The sequence below is a fragment of the Aegilops tauschii genome, chromosome 2 (assembly GCF_002575655.3).
Source record: "Aegilops tauschii subsp. strangulata cultivar AL8/78 chromosome 2, Aet v6.0, whole genome shotgun sequence".
In the NCBI taxonomy this organism is placed as follows: domain Eukaryota; kingdom Viridiplantae; phylum Streptophyta; class Magnoliopsida; order Poales; family Poaceae; genus Aegilops; species Aegilops tauschii.
The window spans coordinates 584449209-584470978 of record NC_053036.3 but is presented as its reverse complement, the minus strand read 5'-3'; positions in this window follow the sequence as shown (position 1 = coordinate 584470978).

Sequence of the window (21770 nt, the reverse complement as noted above, 5' to 3'; positions counted from 1 at the left end):
AGAAGTCGGAGCGCGTCACGATCGATACAGGTTTCGCCGCCGACGACGCTGACAGAGGCCTTGGCGCGCGCACAGTTGCTCCTCGACTTCCCTCCTGCTGCGGGAAAGCTCGACGAGTGGAGAGCCACCATCTCGAGCCTCGTTGGCATCGCCAACAAGGACGAGCCGCGACCAGCAGGGCCCTCGGGCCGGCGCTCCGCCGAAGCACCACGCGCCAGTGGCGGAAGGACCAGAGGCGCTGCAGCCACAGTGCATTCTCCTCCTCCTCGCCAGGTACTGCGGGCTCCGGTCCGTCGCGACGACGCGTGTGATAACATTTCCATAGCGTCATCTGACCCACGGACCCACCGCGATCAACGCCAAGTTCTTCGGGAGCGAACCCATGAAGACGCTCGAACCACCATTGAGCGCCGGCACGAAGCGCGCCACCAGTCAGATAGGCGAGCGGGGGCCACTACAGACCACCCAGCACCGGGAGGAACTAAAGGTTTACCTTACGAGGTAGGCTGTCCGGCCTTTACCCGTGAGCTGCGGCAGTTCCAGTGGCCCACTCACCGCACGTTCAAGCCTGACGTTGGCGAGAAGTACAACGGCAAGACTCACGCGTCGGAGTTCCTCAGCATATACACCATCGCGATGCAAGCTGCGGGAGCTCGCGATGACAAGGTGCTTGCCAATTACTTCCCGTTGGTGCTTAAGCCCAACGTTATGTCATGGTTGATGCACTTGCCAGTAGATTCCATTTCTTCCTAGTCGGATTTGTGCCATGAGTTTGGTGGCGCCTTTACGGGAGGCCACCAAGCTCATGGCCAGGCAAGCAACTTGCATGTCATCCCTGTTGTGGAACGTAGCAATAATTCAAAATTTTCTACGCATCACCAAGATCAATCTATGGAGTTTACTAGCAACGAGAGGGGAGGAGTGCATCTACATATCCTTGTAGATCGCGAGCGGAAGCGTTCAAGAGAACGGGGTTGATGGTGTGGTACTCGTCGTGATCCAAATCACCGATGATCCAAGCGCTGAACGGACGGCACCTCCGCGTTCAACACACGTACGGAGCGGTGACGTCTCCCACGCCTTGATCCAGCAAGGAGGAGGGAGAGGTTGAGGAAGAAGGCTCCAACAGCAGCACGAGGGCGTGGTGGTGGTGGAGTGACAGTTCTCCGGCAGGGCTTCGCCAAGCTTGCACGGAGGAGGAGAGGTGTTGGGGAGGGGAGGGGCTGCGCCTTGGATGTGGTGTTGCATCCCTCCCCTCACCCCTCTATTTATAGGGAGAAGGAGGAAGGGGGCCGACCCCTCTAGATGGGATCTAGAGGGGGGGCGTCAGCCAAGGGGGAGGTGGCTTGCCCCCCAAGCAAGGGGGGGGCCTTTAGGGTTCCCCCAAACCCTAGGCGCATGGGCCCTAGGGGGTTTGGCGCCCCAGCCCACTTAGGGGATGGTTCCCTTTCACCTACAGCCCATAAGGCCCTCCGTGGCAGGTGGACCCTCCCGATGGACCCCCGGAACCCCTTCGGTGGTCCCGGTACAATACCGGCATACCCCCGAACACTTCTGGTGACCGTATGGTGACTTTCCATATATAAATCTAACCTCCGGACCATTCCGGAACTCCTCGTGACATCCGGGATCTCATCCAGGACTCCGAACAACATTCGGTAATCACATACAAACCTTCCTTTTAACCCTAGCGTCATCGAACCTTAAGTGTGTAGACCCTACGGGTTCGGGAACCATGCAGACATGACCGAGACACCTCTCCGGCCAATAACCAATAGCAGGATCTGGATACCCATATTGGCTCCCACATGTTCCATGATGATCTCATCGGATGAACCACGATGTCGGGATTCAAGAAATTCCGTATACAATTCCCTTTGTCCATCGGTATGTTACTTGCCCGACATTCGATCGTCGGTATCCCAATACCTCGTTCAATCTCGTTACCGGCAAGTCTCTTTACTCGTTCCGTAACGCATGATCCCGTGGCTAACTCCTTAGTCACATTGAGCTCATTATGATGATGCATTACCGAGTGGGCCCAGAGATACCTCTCCATCATACGGAGTGACAAATCCCAGTCTCGATTCGCGCCAACCCAACAGACACTTTCGGAGATACCTGTAGTGCACCTTTATAGCCACCCAGTTACGTTGTGACGTTTGGTACACCCAAAGCATTCCTACGGTATCCGGGAGTTGCACAATCTCATGGTCTAAGGAAATGATACTTGACATTAGAAAAGCTCTTAGCAAACGAACTACACGATCTTTTGCTATGCTTAGGATTGGGTCTTGTCCATCACATCATTCTCCTAATGATGTGATCCCGTTATCAACGAGCTCTATGTTGTGGTCAACTAGAGTCTTACTAGGGACATGTTGTGGTCTATGTATTCACACATGTATTACAGTTTCCAAGTAATACAATTATAGCATGAACAATAGACAATTATCATGAACAAGGAAATACAATAATAACCATTTTATTATTGCCTCTAGGGCATATTTCCAACAATCTCCCACTTGCACTAGAGTCAATAATCTAGTTCACATCACTATGTGATTGTAATGAATCCAACACCCATGGGGTTTGTTCGTATCTCGCTTGTGAGAGAGGTTATTAGTCAACGGGTCTGAACCTTTCAGATCCGTGTGTGCTTTACAAATCTCTATGTCATCTTGTAGATGCAGCTACCACGCGCTACTTAGAGCTATTCCAAATAACTTCTCTACTATACGAATCCGGTTTACTACTCAGAGTCATCCGGATTAGTGTCAAAGTTTGCATCGACGTAACCCTTTACGATGAACTCTTTTACCACCTCCATAATCTAGAAAATTCCTTAGTCCACTAGTTACTAAGGATAAGTTCGACCGCTGTCATGTGATCCATTCCTGGATCACTATTGTACCCCTTCACTAACTCATGGCAAGGCACACTTCAGGTGCGTTACACAGCATAGCATACTGTAGAGCCTACGTCTAAAGCATAGGGGATGACCTTCGTCCTTTCTCTCTCTTCTGCCGTGGTCAGGTCTTGAGTCTTACTCAATACTCACACCTTGTAACACAGCCAAGAACTCCTTCTTTGCGGATCTATTTTAATCTCCTTCAAAATCTTGTCACGGTATGTATTCATTGAAAGTACTATTAAGCATTTTTGATCTATCCTTATAGATCTTGATGCTCAATGTTCAAGTAGCTTAATCCAGGTTTTCCATTGAAAAACACTTTTCAAACAACCCTATATGCTTTCAAGAAATTCTACATCATTTCCAATTAACAATATGTCAACAACATATACTCATCAGAAATTCTATATTGCTCCCACTCACTTCTTTGGAAAAACAAGTTTCTCATAAACTTTTTATAAACCCAAAATCTTTGATCATCTCATCAAAGTGCACATTCCAACTCCGAGATGCTTACTCCAGTCCTTAGAAGGATCGCTGGAGCTTTGCATACTTGTTAGCATCTTTCAGGATTGACAAAACCTTCTGGTTGTATCACATACAACCTTTCCTCAAGAAAATCGTCGAGGAAACAATGTTTTGACATCCTATCTGCAAGATTTCATAAATAATGCAGTAACTGCTAATATAATTCCAACAGACTCTTAGCATCGCTACGAGTGAGAAAGTCTCATCGCAGTCAACTCCTTGAACTTGTCGGAAAACATCTTAACGACAAGTCGAGCTTTCTCAATGGTGACACTTACCATCATTGTCCGTCTTCCTTTTAAAATCCATCTGCACCCAACAGCCTTACGACCATCAAGTAGTTCTTCCAAAGTCTATACTTTGTTTTTATACATGGATCCTCTCTCGGATTTTATGGCCTCGAGCCATTCGTCGGAATCCGGGCCCAGCATCACTTCTCCATAGCTCGTAGGTTCATTGTTGTCTAGCAACATGACTTCCAAGACATGATTGCCGTACCATTATGATGTAGTACGCATCCTTGTCAACCTACGAGGTTTGGTAGTGACTTGATCCGAAGTTTCATGATCACTATCATCAACTTCCACTTCAATATGTGTAGGCTCCACAGGAACGACTTCCTGTGCCCTACTGCACACTAGTTGAAGTGACGGTTCAGTAACCTCATCAAGTCTCCATCATCCTCCCACTCAATTCTTTCGAGACAAACTTTTCCTCGAGAAAGGACCCGATTCTAGGAACAATCCCTTTTGCTTCCGGATCTGATACAAGAGGTATACCCAACTGTTTTTGGGTGTCCTATGAAGATGCGTTTATCCGCTTTGGTATCGAGCTTATCAGCCTGAAACTTTTTCACATAAGCATCGCAGCCCCAAACTCTTAAGAAACGACATCTTAGGTTTCTCTAAACCATAGTTCATACGGTGTCGTCTCAACGGAATTGCGTAGTGCCCTATTTAAAGTGAATGCGGTTGTCTCTAATGCCTAACCCATAGACGATAGTGGTAATTCGATAAGAGACATCATGGTATGCACTATATCCAATAGGGCGCAGTTATGATGTTCGGACACACCATCACACTATGGTGTTCCAGGCGGTATTAGTCGTGAAACAATTTCCACAATGTCTTAATTGTGTGCCAAACTCGTAACTCACATATTCATCTCTATGATCATATCATAGACATTTTATCCTCTTGTCACGACGATCTTCAACTTCACTCTGAAATTACTTGAACCTTTCAATAATTTAGACTTGTGTTTCATCAAGTAAATCTACTCAAATCATCTATGAAGTAAGAACATAACGATATCCACTGCGTGCCTCAGCACTCATTGGATGCACACATCAAAATGTATTACTTCCAACAAGTTGCTCTCTTGTTCCATCTTACTAAAAACGAGGCCTTTCAGTCATCTTGCCCATGTGGTATGATTTGCATGTCTCAAGTGATTCAAAATCAAGTGAGTCCAAATGATCCATCTGTATGTGTTGAGGATATAGACCTGGGAGTCACCCGCCAGGAGGGCCGGGTTACACTAAGGGTCATTGCCAGAAGCCCGGAGCTAAGTTTCAAGATAATGGGCCAGAGACGGGCTGAGACCCGGCGATGGCTTAAAGCCCGTAGTACAATCTTTATTGTTATAGTAGACTTGTAGTGTAAGGCAAGTATTGTTTAGAGTCCGAGCCGGACACTCTTATGAGCCGGCCGGGACTCTAAGGGCTGCTGGGCGTCAGCCTCCCTATATAAAGGGAGGACCCGACAGCGGTTTAGGGGCGACAACAACCTCATCGAGAACCGGGCACAGCTGTTTAGCTCCCTGGCGATCGTAACCCTAATCAATAACACCTCGAACTGGACGTAAGCTTTTACCTTCACCGTAAGGGGCTGAACCAGTATAACCCTCGTGTTCCTTGTCCCACTTAACCCCTTCAAGCTTCCCAATTGCGATGGCTCCACGACTAAGTCCTAGCCCGGGGACATCTGCCGTGACAATTCCACGACAGTTGGCGCCCACCGTGGGGCTGGCGCACGGTGGATTTGAGTTCTTGAAGGGCAGCTTCGAGGGGCTCAAGGGATACGCTGTGGGCCGGATGAGCAAGAGTCGTCGCGGCAAGCTCTACATCGACGATGCGGACTGGGGCCCCGACGCCGGCTCAGTGGAGTACGGGTACCGGGTCCCCTTCGGTGGAATTCATGTCTTCATCGGCAAGATTGGAGAGCCGGGCCCCGAGCCGGATCTCCGCGCCGGTCTCATCGAAACGGCTCAGCGCGCACGACCCACCCGGGCCCGGCCTGCCTTAAAGCGCGCTTTTGTGGGATGCATCCACGGAGGGCCCTCTGATCCATCTGGGTCTGGGGATGAGGCAGCCGCCGGCTCTGACGGCGAGTCGGCCGCTGATGAGTCAAACTCGTTGCACCAACTTCAAGATGGCAGGCTCATGAGTTATTCCGATGGCAACAGTATTCCGGACCTTTTTGAGCCGCCAAGGCAGGTTGGAGTTTTTATGGCTGGTGCACAGCCTGTTCAGAACCCCGCTGCTGGATCGGGAAACCCAGTGCCTTCTCCGGCTCAGGTGCTAATGGATCTCACGGACAAGATGACGGCCCTGTTAACCGCCACGGTTGACCCGGCGGATCAAGCCCAGCATGATGCGGAGGTGGCACAGTTGAAACTGGATTTGATAAAAGCTAAAGAGGATCTTGCAGCAGAAGGAATCAGGCTGGCTGCGGAGCGGGCGGCTCTCGATGCCCAGACTCAGCTGATTCAGGCACAGTCCTTCCAACTCACGATGGATTAGAACGCGGCCAATGAGGTCATGAGAAGGAGGCATCAAAAGGCTCAATCTCGACTCCCGCCGGTCTACGATCCGCGCAACCTCTTCAACACGCCAGGTGTAGGGTCCAGTCACCCGCCAGGGGTCGTAGCACCCGGGTCTGGACCCCTTGTTCAACCACGAGTGATGGGGCCTCCCCAGGGGCCCCCCGCCCCGCCTCAGTATGTGCCAATACCCTCGGGCCATTATAATAACCCACTGGAGAACATGGTCGCCGCAGCGGCACGGCTGGCGGCTCTGCCCGTTGATGGCGACTCTCCAACGGCTATTGAGACCCGCCGGGTCAGAGAACTCCTCCAGACAGCGCTGGCGCAGCAAGAGGCGTACTCCTACAGCCGGGATAGGATCCATTCAACCCCTTGTCCAGGGCAGAGCCCGAGTTACAGCCGGCACATGGTCTCGGCGACCGGCTCAAGTAATGTCCGACGCCATGACGCGCCCCCTGGTCATGGCCCGGCTCATAATGGAGCCTTCTACGTAGCAGACCAAGCACGCCAGGAGGCGGAGCAGGCGCCTCAAGTGACGGCTTACCAGACCCCCCCGGCTTATCCGACGATGTCCGTTGATGCGGGTATCCCTACTAGAACCGGGGGTGTCCCGTGTTTGGTGCCAGCTATCCGTAATGAACGTCTACCCAAGGACTTCAAGGGACCTAGGAAGGTGCCTAACTATACGGCTGACTTACAACCCGCGGCCTGGATTGAGAGTTATGAGATGGCTATGGAGCTGCTGGAGGTCAGTCAGGCGGCTATGGCCAAGTATTTCACCATGATGTTAGATGGGACTGCCCGCACGTGGTTGAAAGGGCTACCACCGAATTCCATTGGGTCTTGGGCTAAGCTGAAAGCCCGGTTTATCCAAAACTTCAAAGATACCTGTAGGCAGTCTATGTCAATTGTGGATCTGACTAACTATAAGCAGCAGGAGGGTGAATCCACGACCCATTGGGTTCGCCGGGTCAAGGAGATCATACATTCGTCGGATAAGATGGATGCTGGCTCTGCAGTCTTAATGTTGGAACAAAACTGTCGCTTTGTGCCCCTAAAGATGAAACTCGGGCGGCTTAAACGTGACTGTACTGATATGGGTACACTGATGGCGGCTCTTGTCAAGTACGCCGATTCCGATGGTACCAAGGATCCCCCTTCAGATGATGACAGGACAGGGAAGGGAAAGAAGAACGGCAACGGCAAAGGTCCTCAGTTTAACCCGGGGAACCAAGGAGGAGGCAAGCGCAGGGCCGACAGCAGCCTAGAGTTTGTAGCTAACGCCAACTCCCAAGGTAATAATCAGCGGCGCAAGGGGAGGCCCCCTCCCCGAGGCGGCGGGTCAGGACCTTCACTGGAGCAGCTGTTGAATGAGCCTTGTCCGAGGCACGGCTCTAGAGAGAAGCCGGCGACTCATCTGTGGAAGGATTGTGCTATCATGAAGGCCTTTAAAAACTACAATGGTCCGGGTGGCGGCTCAGGCGCCGGCGGCTTTCATGGCCTGGGTGGCGGGTCAAATTCCGGTCCTCAGAACAGTCAAGGGGGCTTTAATCAACAGTCTGGTCAGGGTCATCAACAGCAACAGGGGGGCTATCAGACCAACCCAAAGCAGCTCAGCGGTGGACAGTATCACGTGTTCACCACTAGTGTGTGCAAACGAGACGAGAAGCTTCACAAGAGGGCTGTCAATGCTGTTGAGCCGGCGGTTCCACGCTACTTACGGTGGTCGGAGCAGCCCATAGTATGGAGTAGGGAGGATCACCCTCCCCGGGTGGATAACCCGGGCCACCTGGCCTTAGTGGTGGCTCCTCAAGTGGGGGGCTATAAGTTCACAAAGGTACTCATGGATGGAGGCAGCAGCATCAACATCCTCTATTATGAGACTTTCCGTCGTATGGGGCTAGTTGATAAGAACCTCAGCCAGTCAAATACTATCTTCCATGGTGTGGTACCCGGTAAATCGGCTTATCCAGTCGGCAAGATTGAACTGGAAGTGGCTTTCGGTGATGAGAACAACTACAGGGTGGAGAAGTTGACCTTTGAGGTGGTCAAGATAAGAAGTCCTTACCACGCCATATTTGGACGGCCGGCTTACGCCAAGTTCATGGCACGGCCGTGTTATGTGTACTTACAACTCAAGATGCCGGGTCACAACGGGACCATTACGGTTCACGGCAGCCGGAAAGTGGCTCTGGAGTGTGAGGAAGGTGACGCGACTTATGCAGAGTCTGTTTGTGCCACAGAAGAGTTGAAATTTTATAAAGACAATGTTGACCCAACAGATATGACCTCTCTGAAAAAGCCAACCACGGAGAATGAACCAGCAATGAAGTTTAAATCGGCTGATGAGACTAAACTTGTTGATTTTGTTCCAGGTGACTCGTCTCAGTAGTTCAGCATCAGTGCAAATCTGGACCCGAAATAGGAAAGCGCGCTCATCGAGTTCATCCGTGAGAATAGGGACATCTTCGCGTGGAAACCTTCTGACATGCCAGGTGTACCTAGAGAACTCGCTGAGCACACTCTCAATGTTGATCCAAAATTTAAGCCGGTCCGACAGTTCCTTCGACGGTTTAACGAAGAGAGGCAGAAGGCTATTGGTGAAGAAGTGGCCCGGCTTTTGGCGGCCGGGTTCATTGTTGAGGTTTTTCACCCAGAGTGGTTGGCTAACCCGGTGCTCGTACTTAAGAAGAACGGCACCTGGAGGATGTGTGTGGACTACACGGACTTGAACAAGGCGTGCCCGGCTGATCCTTTTGCTCTCCCCCGTATTGATCAAATCATTGATGCTACGGCAGGTTGTGCACGCTTAAGTTTCTTGGATGCCTATTCCGGGTATCATCAGATTAAGATGGCAGTTAAGGACCAGGAGAAGACGACGTTCATCACTCCCTTTGGAGCCTTTTGCTATGTCTCTATGCCCTTTGGGCTCAAGTGTGCGCAGGCGACTTACCAGCGTTGTGTACAGAATTGTCTCCATAAACAGATCGGGCGCAATGTTCACGCTTACGTGGACGATATTGTGGTTAAGTCCATCAAGGAGGAAACCCTGATAGATGACTTAAGGGAAACCTTCGATAATCTCCGGGTCTACAAGATGATGCTTAACCCGGCCAAATGTGTTTTTGGTGTTCCTGCGGGCAAGCTATTGGGCTTCTTGGTTTCTGACAGAGGAATTGAAGCTAACCCGGAGAAGATCAAAGCTATTACTTCTCTAGCTAAGCCGGCATGTATAAATGATGTTCAGCGTTTGGCAGGTTGCATCGCTGCTTTAAGCCGGTTCATAAGCCGCTTGGGTGAGAAGGCTATGCCCTTATATCAGTTGATGAAGAAAACGGATAACTTTGTCTGGAATGATGCAGCTAATACCGCCTTCGAGGATTTGAAAAAGCAACTGGCAGAGCCCCCCGTCCTTGCTGCTCCGGTTGATAAGGAGCCCTTGCTACTGTATGTGGCGGCAAACACACGAGCCGTCAGTGTGGCTATGGTGGTGGAGCGTAAGGAGACGGGTAAGGAGCATCCGGTTCAGCGGCCGGTTTATTATGTCAGTGAGGTGCTTATTGAGTCCAAGCAGCGATACCCGCACTGGCAGAAGCTTGTATATGGTGTGTTCATGGCGAGCCGGAAACTCAAGCATTACTTTCAGGGTCATCCCATCACTGTAGTCAGTTCTGCCCCTCTTGGGATATTATCCAGAACCGAGAGGCTACAGGGAGAATTGCTAAGTGGGCTATTGAGCTTGGGCCTCATGGCCTCAAATATGTGCCACGCACTGCTGTTAAGTCTCAGGCTTTGGTGGATTTTATTAATGATTGGACAGAGTCGCAAGTGCCTGAGCAGAAGCAGGATAACACCTATTGGACTATTCACTTTGATGGGTCCAGGCAGCTGGAGGGCTCGGGGGCTGGTGTTGTATTGGCTTCCCCTAGGGGTGACAAGTTCCAATATGTGCTACAATTGATGTTTCCTTGCACTAACAATGCGGCTGAATACGAGGCCTTACTCCACGGTCTTCGGGTGGCTAAGGAGATGAGCTTAAGCAGGGTATGGGGCTTTGGGGACTCAGATTTGGTGGTTCAACAAGTATCAGGCACTTGGGATTCTAAGGATCCCCTCATGGCAGCTTATCGCCGCGAGGTTGATGCCATTGCTGGGCACTTTCAGGGATATCAAGTGCAGCACATTGATCTCAGGAAGAACGAGGCGGCTGATGCTTTAAGCCGGCTCGGCTCTCAGCGAAAGCCGGTGCCGCCTAACACTTTCCTGGATGTCCTATATAACCCTTCGGTTAAGTTGCCTACAGAGGAGGACTTGGCTATCCCTGACCCGGAGGCACGACTGGTGGCGGCTCTTCATGTCATACCAGACTGGACAATGCCGTACTTGGTTTATATAACCCGGGGAGAGTTGCCTGAGGATGAAACTTTGGCCAGACAAATAATCCGGCGGGCCAAGTCAATGATTGTTATCAACGGCGAGTTGCATCATCGCAGTGTTTCAGGGGTATTTCAGCGTTGTATTTCCCCTGAGGAAGGTCAAGAGATCTTGCGCGAGACCCATGAAGGGGATTGCGGCCATCATGCCGGCTCAAAATCCCTTGTGGCCAAGGCATTCCGTCATGGTTTTTATTGGTTGACGGCCCATGCTGATGCGGAGGACTTGGTCAGTAAGTGTGATGGTTGTCAGAGGTTCTCCCGATGGGCTCATGTGCCGGCTCAGGAATTGAGGATGATCCCGATCACTTGGCCCTTTGCGGTCTGGGGGCTTGATATGGTCGGGCCTTTTAAACGGTCCAAGGATAAGAAGACCCACCTCTTGGTGGCAGTGGACAAATTCACGAAGTGGGTGGAAGCTGAGCCAGTTAGCAAGTGTGAAGCAGCCACGGCGGTTCAATTTATGAAAAAGGTGATCTTCCGCTTCGGCTTTCCGCACAGCATCATAACAGACAATGGCACTAATCTGTCCAAAGGCGCTATGGAGGAGTTTTGTCAACGAGAGCATATCCGGCTTGATGTTTCTTTAGTGGCTCATCCCCAGTCCAATGGTCAGGCTGAGAGAGCTAACCAGGAGATTCTGAAGGGCATCAAACCCCGGCTTTTGGTCCCTTTGCAACGGATGCCGGGTTGTTGGGTGGAGGAGTTGCCCTCCGTCTTATGGAGCATCAACACTACTCCTAACAGGTCTACTGGCTTCACACCTTTCTTCATGGTTTATGGGGCAGAAGCGGTCCTCCCTAGCGACATCCGTCACGATTCACCTCGTGTGGCGGCTTATGTTGAGACGGACAATGAACAGGCGCGCCGAGTTGCTCTGGACTTGTTCGATGAACAGCGTGATGTGGCAGCAGCCCGTTCAGCGATTTACCAACAAGACATGCGCCGTTATCATAGCCGCCGGGTCAGAACCCGGGTCTTCCAGGAAGGCGACCTTGTGGTCCGGCTCATCCAGGATCAAACAGATGCACACAAGTTATCCCCACCTTGGGAAGGGCCCTTTGTGGTCAGTAAGAACTTGCACAACGGGTCATATTACCTCATTGATGTTCGGGAGCGTAAAGATTCGCGTAAATCTGAGGAGGAGACCCGTCGGCCGTGGAATATCGCTCAGCTTCGGCCTTATTACACTTGAGCTACCGGCTCTTGTGGTGTACATATTTATCTCACACATATATATATTATGATAAGCAATAAAGCAGGACCTCTGTCCTTTTTTCTCCTCCAAATATACGTGTCATACTAATTTGACAGGAGGATCCGGCTTATGATCGCATTTGAGTCTAGCCGTAAGCAGTAAGATCACTTGGGGGCTTCCTGTTCAAACATGGGTCGTATTCGAACCAAAGAGAACATAGCTGTCGATACCCATTTGATTGGCAAAGTGCCGAGCTCATTGGGAGGTTGCCTTTGGTCATATTTGAATCATAGTGTAACCCCTCTGAGAACCGACATGGATCGTATTCGAATCAGCGTCGCTAAACAATTTTCAGAATCACTTGGGGGCTTCCTGTTCAAACATGGGTCGTATTCGAACCCAAGAGAACATAGCTGTCGGTACCCTCTTGATTGGCATCGCCACACCCATTGGGGGCTATATGATCGTATCCGAATCTTGGCTTAAACCCCTTTCGGGCCGGGTCTCTGGTCGTATTCGAACTGGAAGCCCCTAAGTTCCGATTTATCGCAAAGTCTACTCTGATTATGACAACGTGTGCATGGCCGGGTTTCGCTTGACCGTCTTAATTTTGGAGTTATCTTGTTAATTGAACATCCTGGATGTCATCAAGACAAGTCCATTAGAGTTAAGATACCAACCATGCTACCCGGGTCATTTAATCCGGAGGGTGGTAAGCCGTCTTGAGACTTGTGATTTACCTTTCTATGCAGATGCTTGAAGGTACTTTTTTAAAGGTTGAGAAGCACGAAGGATAATTATGACCCGGAGGAGCATCAAAGAATGACTTCAAAGGATTTAAGCATTCATTACGTGCACGATGGCACGGCAGAGATAAATTGTTGCACTTATTCTATTACAAAAATCTTTCAAAGTTTCAAGGGTGGAGCGTTGTTTGGTGAGCCGCTAGCCGGTTTATGACGCCTGCTGAGTCGAAGTCCCCGGCTCATCTTCTGTTCCGGCTGATCCCAAGGCTTCAAAGGTCGACGATTTCCAGTTGATGCCGCTGAGAGCTTCGAACTGAGCTTCTTCGTCAATTAGCCCGGCCGGGTCAATCTCGGGGGCGTAGGTGTGTTGGCGAGCCGGAGGAATCAGACTAAGAGCTTCATAGCGAGGGGTTGGAATCCTCTGATTCTCCGCGTTGTACCTAGGCTGATACTTGGTTAAGTCGGTGTCGTTCCCGAGATGATGGCCACCGGGCGTACAGCCTTCATGCATGCCGCGAAATCCTTCTGGTCGAAGGTGGAGCCGTCTTCCTTCAGGCTGGGGTAACCCAGGGCGATGTCTGCCGGGTCTAGCTCCGGCAGGAAGGCTTTGGCCCGGCTCAGCGCGACAATTGCTCCGGATCTTGCGGAGGCTCGACGTAGCTCTTGGATTCACTGTGGCAAAACTGCGAGCCGGCGCAGGACTTCAGCCAGATGGGTTGGCACCTCATTGGATAGGGCCACCACAGCTAAGGCGCGCTGTGACCCGGTGTAGAGTTGTTCCACCAGGGTGTACACGGCCTTTAGCTTGGTGACCACGCTCTGGTTGAGGTTGGCACTCCTGGGACCTGTTTAATAAGGGTCAGGTAAGCCGGCGACAAGGGTGAATCGTAACATGTGCAGACTTGATGAAAGCCGGTGAGGCAACTTACCGAAGATAGCAGACACCATTTGGGAAACCTGGTACTTTAGACCGGAGAGCTCAGCAGTCTTCTCAGTAAGGGCCTTCTTCGCCTGTTCTACCCGGGTCACCAGTGCGGCTTTCTCCTCAGCCCAGGCCTTCCGCTCAACTCGAATTCAGTCTTCAATTTCTCCTGAGCGGCGATGCTGGAGACAAACTTGGCATTCGCCTTCCGGGTCTCCATCTCTTGAGTTTTTAACCGGTTCTTGAGATCCGCCAGGTCCGACTCTAATTTCTTGCCAACAGCCTGCATATATTTCCGGGTTATTAACAGTTATTCTATAAAGTCCCAAGCGCTTTCCAAGCAAAGACACTTGGCACTTGGGGGCTAATGCATATTGAACGTATCTATCTATGTACGGCCGGCTCAGTTCAGTAAGCCGGAATCTAAGTCTACAACATATTCAAGTATAAGTGCTAGACTTGGGGGCTAGGATGACAAGGATCACTATGCAGAAATAAGAAAACAGCAGAAGGTTACCTCAGATTTCTGTTGGATCTGGTTGACAATGGCGATCTCGGCGTCTCGGCTCTTGTGAACTTGGCTGATGTAGCCTGAGACAAGCTCTCCAATGCTTAAATCGGTGTAGCTGGAGAGATCCAGATTCACCCGATGGGGTTGCAGCAACTCCCCCTTCGCGGAGCATTTGGCCAGTGCGGTCGGCCTCCCCGGCTCAACATACTCCGTCCGGGTAATTACCACGTCCGGGTCGTTAGCTGGTGGGGCTGAGCCGGGCGCCTCCGGGTTAGCTGATGCTTCGGTTGTTCTCTTGGTGGTCGGGGCAGGGGCTTCAGGCGCCGTGTCCATGGGAACGGTGGCTTCGGGGGCAGAGGCGGCTGGCGGCTCTTGAGCCGTCGTCTCCGGCTCAGGCAAGTCTGGCACTCCGGCTGACCTGGTCTTCTTTGCTCTTTTGGTGAGCTTTGCCTGGGCACTGAAAAGACAGAAGTGTTAGGTATACAAAAAGTAAGTACAGACAGATAATGTAAGGAGATTGTTATTACCCGGGTGCAGTCTTGAAGGCCGGCAGACTTGACTGCATGGAGTCACCCGAAGAGGGGGAGGTCTCCTGGTAATTGGAGTCAGAAGAGTTGAGTGGCTGACGGATGACACCCGCCAACGGATGAAAAGGGTACAGGTGAGAAAAAACCTCAGTGCGGCGCTTCCTTGTCGCGTCGGGTAACCCGGCGGAGAGGTCGGTATCCTTGCGGGCCCGGGTGAGACGCCGGCTTTCGTGAACCTGCTGCTTCAAAAGAAATTGAGGGTCTTGATGAGCTAATGGATGAGAAAAGCTTACTTTCCGGGTTACCCTTCGGGCTTTCAGCTGTGGCAAAGGCTCCGAGTCGGAGGAGAGTAATGTTACCTCTTCAATCACCGGGTTACTGGCGCCGGTGTCATCCTGTCAATAAGCAAAATGATGGTAAAGTGGACAGCAGCAACCAATAAATATGGCAAGAGTTTAAAGGTTTAAGGGTTACCTCTGACTCGGAGCTATCGCTTAATTGCAGCAGCTCCGAAGCAGTGGGTCTGTTTCCCTTTTTGCGAGGGGCGGCTCTCTTGGCGGCTTTCTTCGCCTTCCTGGCCTTCTTGGACGCCTCATGGTCATACTTGACCCGCCAGAATTTATCATCAGCCTGAGAAATACAGTAATGAGTTCTTAGTAAGATGACAGGTAAAAAAAATGGAAAGGTTAAAGTCAGCGGCTTACCGCTGGGGCTGGATTGGTCTTGCAGAACGGGGCTAGCCCGGTTCTTCCACAGTCTGCCAGGCTCTCGTTTAACAGAGCCTTGGTCTCTTCTTCAGCAACGTCTTCTGGAAGATCATTGCGACTGTGCCTCTGCGGGTCATCCTTTCGCCCGGTGTACTCACACATTAAGCCGGGGCGGCGGCTCAATGGGATCACCCGCCATGAGATCCAGACCCGGACCAGATCAATTCCGTTCAGACCATTGCCTAGCAGGGCCTTGATCTTGTTGATCGTTGGAAGCAAAGGTTGGCGTTCTGCGGCAGTAAGTTTGTCGGATAACGGGTGAGTCGGCTCCAGGCGTGTTGGGCGAAAGCCGGGCAGTGGATTCTCATCAGCCGGGGATGTATCTTGGCAGTAGAACCAAGTCATATTCCAGTCCTTAGGGTGGCTCGGCGGCTCTGCGTAAGGGAACAGACAGTCCCTACGTCGCTGGATGGAGATGCCGCCTAACTCTAGACTTGGCCCGTTGGCACACTCATTTTGGCGGTTCAAATAAAACAGCTCTCTGAAGAGCAGTAGACTCGGCTCTTCTCCAAGATATACTTCACAAAAGACTTGGAAGTTGCAGATGTTGGATATGGAATTGGGTCCTATATCCTGAGGTCGAAGGTCAAAGAAGTTGAGCACATCCCGGAAGAATTTTGAGCCGAGCGGTGCGAAGCCCCGGCTCATATGGTCCGCAAAGATCACTACCTCCCCCTCCCTCGGCTGTGGTTTTTCTTCTAGTGGATCAGGGGCACGGTAGGACATCACTTCCTTCCTGGGCAGATATCCGGACTTAACGAAGTTGGCCAGGGTCTCATCAGTGACGTTGGATCTCATCCAGTTGCAAGTGATGGGAGCTTTGGGAGGCATGGTGACGGTTGGTGATCTATGATAAAGAGGAAAGTGTCCGGGTTAATTATAAGCCGGAGTTTATCATTCAAACTACAATGACGGCTTATGAAGGGGACTAATGGTATGTATTGATATGGTGGGTTGTCTAAGCCGTCTGGGCATTCAGGATGAGTTGGTCATCTACGGCTTACTGCGGTTAAGTCGGAAGATACTACAGAGCATGGTTCTCTTTAAACCGGAAAGTTCTACGGCGCGTGTTTTCTTTAAGTCGGAAATATAAGCCGCAAAGATTCAAGGGCTGCAGTTTTTACTAAGTGTGGTAAAACAGATTTCATATATTACAGTAACTTTTTTGGATCAAAATGGTCGGGCAAGATGAAAATTTTCTAGACCTAAAGAAACAGAAACAGGAGAAGTTCTTAAGGTGGAACATGGTTTTTAAGCAGTAAAAAGAGGATTTTTTGCAGATGGAATGGATCTCGAACATTTACCGCAAAGGTTCTACGAAGAGTTAAGATCAACGGGGGCAGTGACTACAGGGGTTACTGAAACTTGCGGCAATGGTGAAGAACGCGAAGAACACAAGATGAACCCTACCATAGATTTGTTCTAGCAAGGCAGGGAAGACTCACCGGAGTTGAGGAAGAGCGAAGGTCGCCGCCATTATCTGGTCCGGGTCAGGGTGATGCAGCGGCCAGGTCGATGAAGATCAGGGGCGCGACGGCGGCGGCGGCGGCAGAAGCTCGGGCAGAGGAACGACAGCGCGAGGAAGAAGAAGGAGAGTGTGAGAAGAGAGTGCCGGGCCGGCCTATTTATAAGGCAAGTCATAAGTGGGCGCGATATTCAAGGAGACCACGGCGTGGTTATCTCCCCCTCACGGCGCCTCGATTTTCGGAAAGACAGTAACAGCAGAGATCCGTTGCCGATCTGGCGGAGTAAAAAACGGATTTAATGGAGGATGACGTCACGGCGGATTATCCGGAGTCCGGAGAGTGACGTCACACCGGGTTATGGCCTTCACGCGAACGGTAAGCCGGAGATTTTTTCTGTCGGCAGAGTTGAAGATTGACACGAGCCGGCTCAAGTCAATCTGGGGCCTAATGTTGAGGATATAGACCTGGGAGTCACCCGCCAGGAGGGCCGGGTTACACTAAGGGTCATTGCCAGAAGCCCGGAGCTAAGTTTCAAGATAATGGGCCAGAGATGGGCTGAGACCCGGCGATGGCTTAAAGCCCGTAGTACAATCTTTATTGTTATAGTAGACTTGTAGTGTAAGGCAAGTATTGTTTAGAGTCCGAGCCGGACACTCTTATGAGCCGGCCGGGACTCTAAGGGCTGCTGGGCGTCAGCCTCCCTATATAAAGGGAGGACCCGGCAGCGGTTTAGGGGCGACAACAACCTCATCGAGAACCGGGCACAGCTGTTTAGCTCCCTGGCGATCGTAACCCTAATCAATAACACCTCGAACTGGACGTAAGCTTTTACCTTCACCGTAAGGGGCTGAACCAGTATAACCCTCGTGTTCCTTGTCCCACTTAACCCCTTCAAGCTTCCCAATTGCGATGGCTCCACGACTAAGTCCTAACCCGGGGACATCTGCCGTGACAATTCCACGACAGTATGGAGTTTCTTCATGCATGTATACCAATAGACATGGTTCGCATGTCTCAATATTTTCAAAAACGAGTGAGTCCAAAGATCCATCAACATGGAGCTTCTTCATGCGTTTTATCCCAATAAGACTCAAATAGCAGTGCCACAAGTATGTGGTACTATCATTACTATCTTATATCTTTTGGCATGAACATGTGTATCACTACGATCGACATTCAATAAACCATTCATTTTAGGTGCAAGACCATTGAAGGTATTATTGAAATAAAAAGAGTAACCATTATTCTCCTTAAATGAATAACCGTATTGCGATAAACATAATCCAATCATGTCTATGCTCAACGCAAAAACCAAATAACAATTATTTAGGTTTAACACCAATCTCGATGGTAGAGGGAGCACGCGATGCTTGATCACATCAACCTTGGAAACACTTCCAACACATATCGTCATCTCATCTTTAGCTAGTCTCCGTTTATTTCGCAGCTTTTATTTCGAGTTACTAACACTTAACAACCGAACCGGTATCTAATACCCTGGTGCTACTAGGAGTACTAGTAAAGTACACATTAATATAATGTATATCCAATATACTTCTGTCGACATTGCCTACCTTCTCATCTACCAAGTATCTAGGGTAGTTCTGCTTCAGTGACCGTTCCCCTCATTACAGAAGCACTTAGTCTCGGGTTTGGGTTCAACCTTGGGTTTCTTCACTAGAGCAGCAACTGATTTGCCGTTTCATGAAGTATCCCTTCTTTCCCTTGCCCTTTTTGAAACTAGTGGTTTTACTAACCATCAACAATTGATGTTCCTACTTGGTTTCAACTTTCGCGGTGTCAAACATCGCGAATAGCTCAAGGATCATCATATCTATCCCTGATATGTTATAGTTCATCACGAAGCTCCAGTAGCTTGGTGGCAGTGACTTTGGAGAACCATCACTATCTCATCTGGAAGACAACTCCCACTCGATTCAAGCGATTGTAGTACTCAGACAATTTGAGCACATGCTCAACGGTTGAGCTTTTCTCCCTTAGTTTAGGCTTAAGAAACTTGTCGGAGGTCTCACACCTCTTGACGTGGGCACGAGCCTGAAATCCCAATTTCAGCCCTTGAAACATCTCATATGTTCCGCGACATTTCAAAAACGTCTTCGGTGCCTCAATTCTATACCATTTTAACATTACGCACTGAACTATCACGTAGTCACCAAAACATGTATGTCAGATGTTCGCAACATCCACAAACGACGCTCAAGGTTCAGCACACCGAGCGGTGCATTATGGACATAAGTCTTCTGTGCAGCAATGACGACAATCCTCAGTTTACGGACCCAGTCCGCATAATTGCTACTATCAACTTTCAACTTAATTTTCTCTAGGAACATATCTTAAACAGTAGAACTAAAGCGTAAGCTACGACATAATTTGCAAAGACCTTTTGACTATGTTCATGATAATTAAGTTCATCTAATTATTTAATGAACTCCCACTCAGATAGACATCCCTCTAGTCATCTAAGTGATACATGATCCAAGTCAACTAGGCCGTGTCCGATCATCACGTGAGACGGACTAGTCATCATCGGTGAACATCTTCATGTTGATCGTATCTGCTATACGACTCATCTTCGACCTTTCGGTCTCTTGTGTTCCGAGGCCATGTCTGTACATGCTAGGCTCGTCAAGTCAATCTAAGTGTTTCGCATGTGTAAATCTGGCTTACACCCGTTGTATGCGAACGTTAGAATCTATCACACCCGATCATCACGTGGTGCTTCGAAACAACGATCCTTCGCAACGGTGCACAGTTAGGGGGAACACATTCTTGAAATTTTAGAGAGGGATCATCTTATTTATGCTACCGTCGTTCTAAGGTAATAAGATGTAAACATGACAGTCATCACATGCAAATCATAAAGTGACATGATATGGCCAGTATCATCTTCCGAGTTTTGATCTCCATCTTCGAGGCGCGGCATGATCACCTTCGTCACCGGCATGACACCATGATCTCCATCATCATGATCTCCATCATCGTGTCTTCATGAAGTTGTCTCGCCAACTATTACTTCTACTACTATGGCTAACGGTTAGCAATAAAGTAAAGTAATTACATGGTGTTTTCATTGACACACAGGTCATACAATAAATTAAGACAACTCCTATGGCTCCTGCTTGTTGTCATACTCATCGACATGCAAGTCGTGATTCCTATTACAAGAACATGATCAATCTCATACATCACATATATCATTCATCACATCCTTCCGGCCATATCACATCACATAGCAAACCCTGCAAAAACAAGTTAGACGTCCTCTAATTGTTGTTGCATGTTTTACGTGGCTGCTATGGGTTTCTAGAAAGAACGTTTCTTATCTACGCAAAAGCCACAACGAGGATATGCCGATTGCTATTTACCCTTCATAAGGACCCTCTTCATCGAATCCGATCCGACTAAAGTGGGAGAGACAGACACCCGCTAGCCACCTTATGCATCAAGTGCATGTTAGTCGGTGGAACATGTCTCACGTAAGTGTACGTGTAAGGTCGGTCCGGGCCGCTTCATCCCACAATGCCGCCAAATCAAGATAAGACTAGTAATGGCAAGCAAATTGAACAAATCATCGCCCACAACTACTTTGTGTTCTACTCGTGCATAGAATCTATGCATAGACCTAGCTCATGATGCCACTGTTGGGGAACGTAGCAATAATTCAAAATTTTCTACGCATCACCAAGATCAATCTACGGAGTTTACTAGCAAGGAGAGGGGAGGAGTGCATCTACATACCCTTGTAGATCGTGAGCGGAAGCGTTCAAGAGAACGGGCTTGATGGAGTCGTACTCGTTGCGATCCAAATCACCGATGATCCAAGCGCCAAACGGACCGCACCTTCGCGTTCAACACACGTACAGAGCGGTGACGTCTCCCATGCCTTGATCCAGCAAGGAGGAGGGAGAGGTTGAGGAAGAAGGCTCCAACAGCAGCACGACGCCGTGGTGGTGGTGGAGTGACAGTTCTCCGGCAGGGCTTCGCCAAGCTCGCACGGAGGACAGGTGTTGGGGAGGGGAGGGGCTGTGCCTTGGATGTGGTGTTGCAGCCCTCCCCTCACCCCTCTATTTATAGGGAGAAGGAGGAAGGGGGCTGGCCCCTCTAGATGGGATCTAGTGGGGGGCGGCGGCCAAGGGGGAGGTGGCTTGCCCCCCAAGCAAGGGGGGGGGCGCCCCCTTTAGGGTTCCCCCAAACCCTAGGCGCATGGGCCCTAGGGGGTTTGGCGCCCCAGCCCACTTAGGGGCTGGTTACCTTCCACCTACAGCCCATAAGGCCCTCCGTGGCAGGTGGACCCTCCCGGTGGACCCCCGGAACCCCTTCATTGGTCCCGGTACAATACCGGCATACCCCCGAACACTTTCGGTGACCGTATGGTGACTTCCCATATATAAATCTTTACCTCCGGACCATTCCGGAACTCCTCGTGACATCCGGGACTTCGAACAACATTCAGTAATCACATACAAACCTTCCTTATAACCCTAGCGTCATCGAACCTTAAGTGTGTAGACCCTACGGGTTCGGGAACCATGCAGACATGACCGAGACACCTCTCCGGCCAATAACCCATAGAGGGATCTGGATACCCATATTGGCTCCCACATGTTCCACGATAATCTCATCGGATGAACCACGATGTCGGGATTCAAGCAATCCCGTATACAATTCCCTTTGTCCATCGGTATGTTACTTGCATGAGATTCGATCGTCGGTATCCCAATACCTTGTTCAATCTCGTTACCGGCAAGTCTCTTTACTCGTTCCGTAACGCATGACCCCGTGGCTAAATCCTTAGCCACATTGAGCTCATTATGATGATGCATTACCGAGTGGGCCCAGAGATACCTCTCCGTCATACGGAGTGACAAATCCCAGTCTCGATTCGTGCAAACCCAACAGACACTTTCGGAG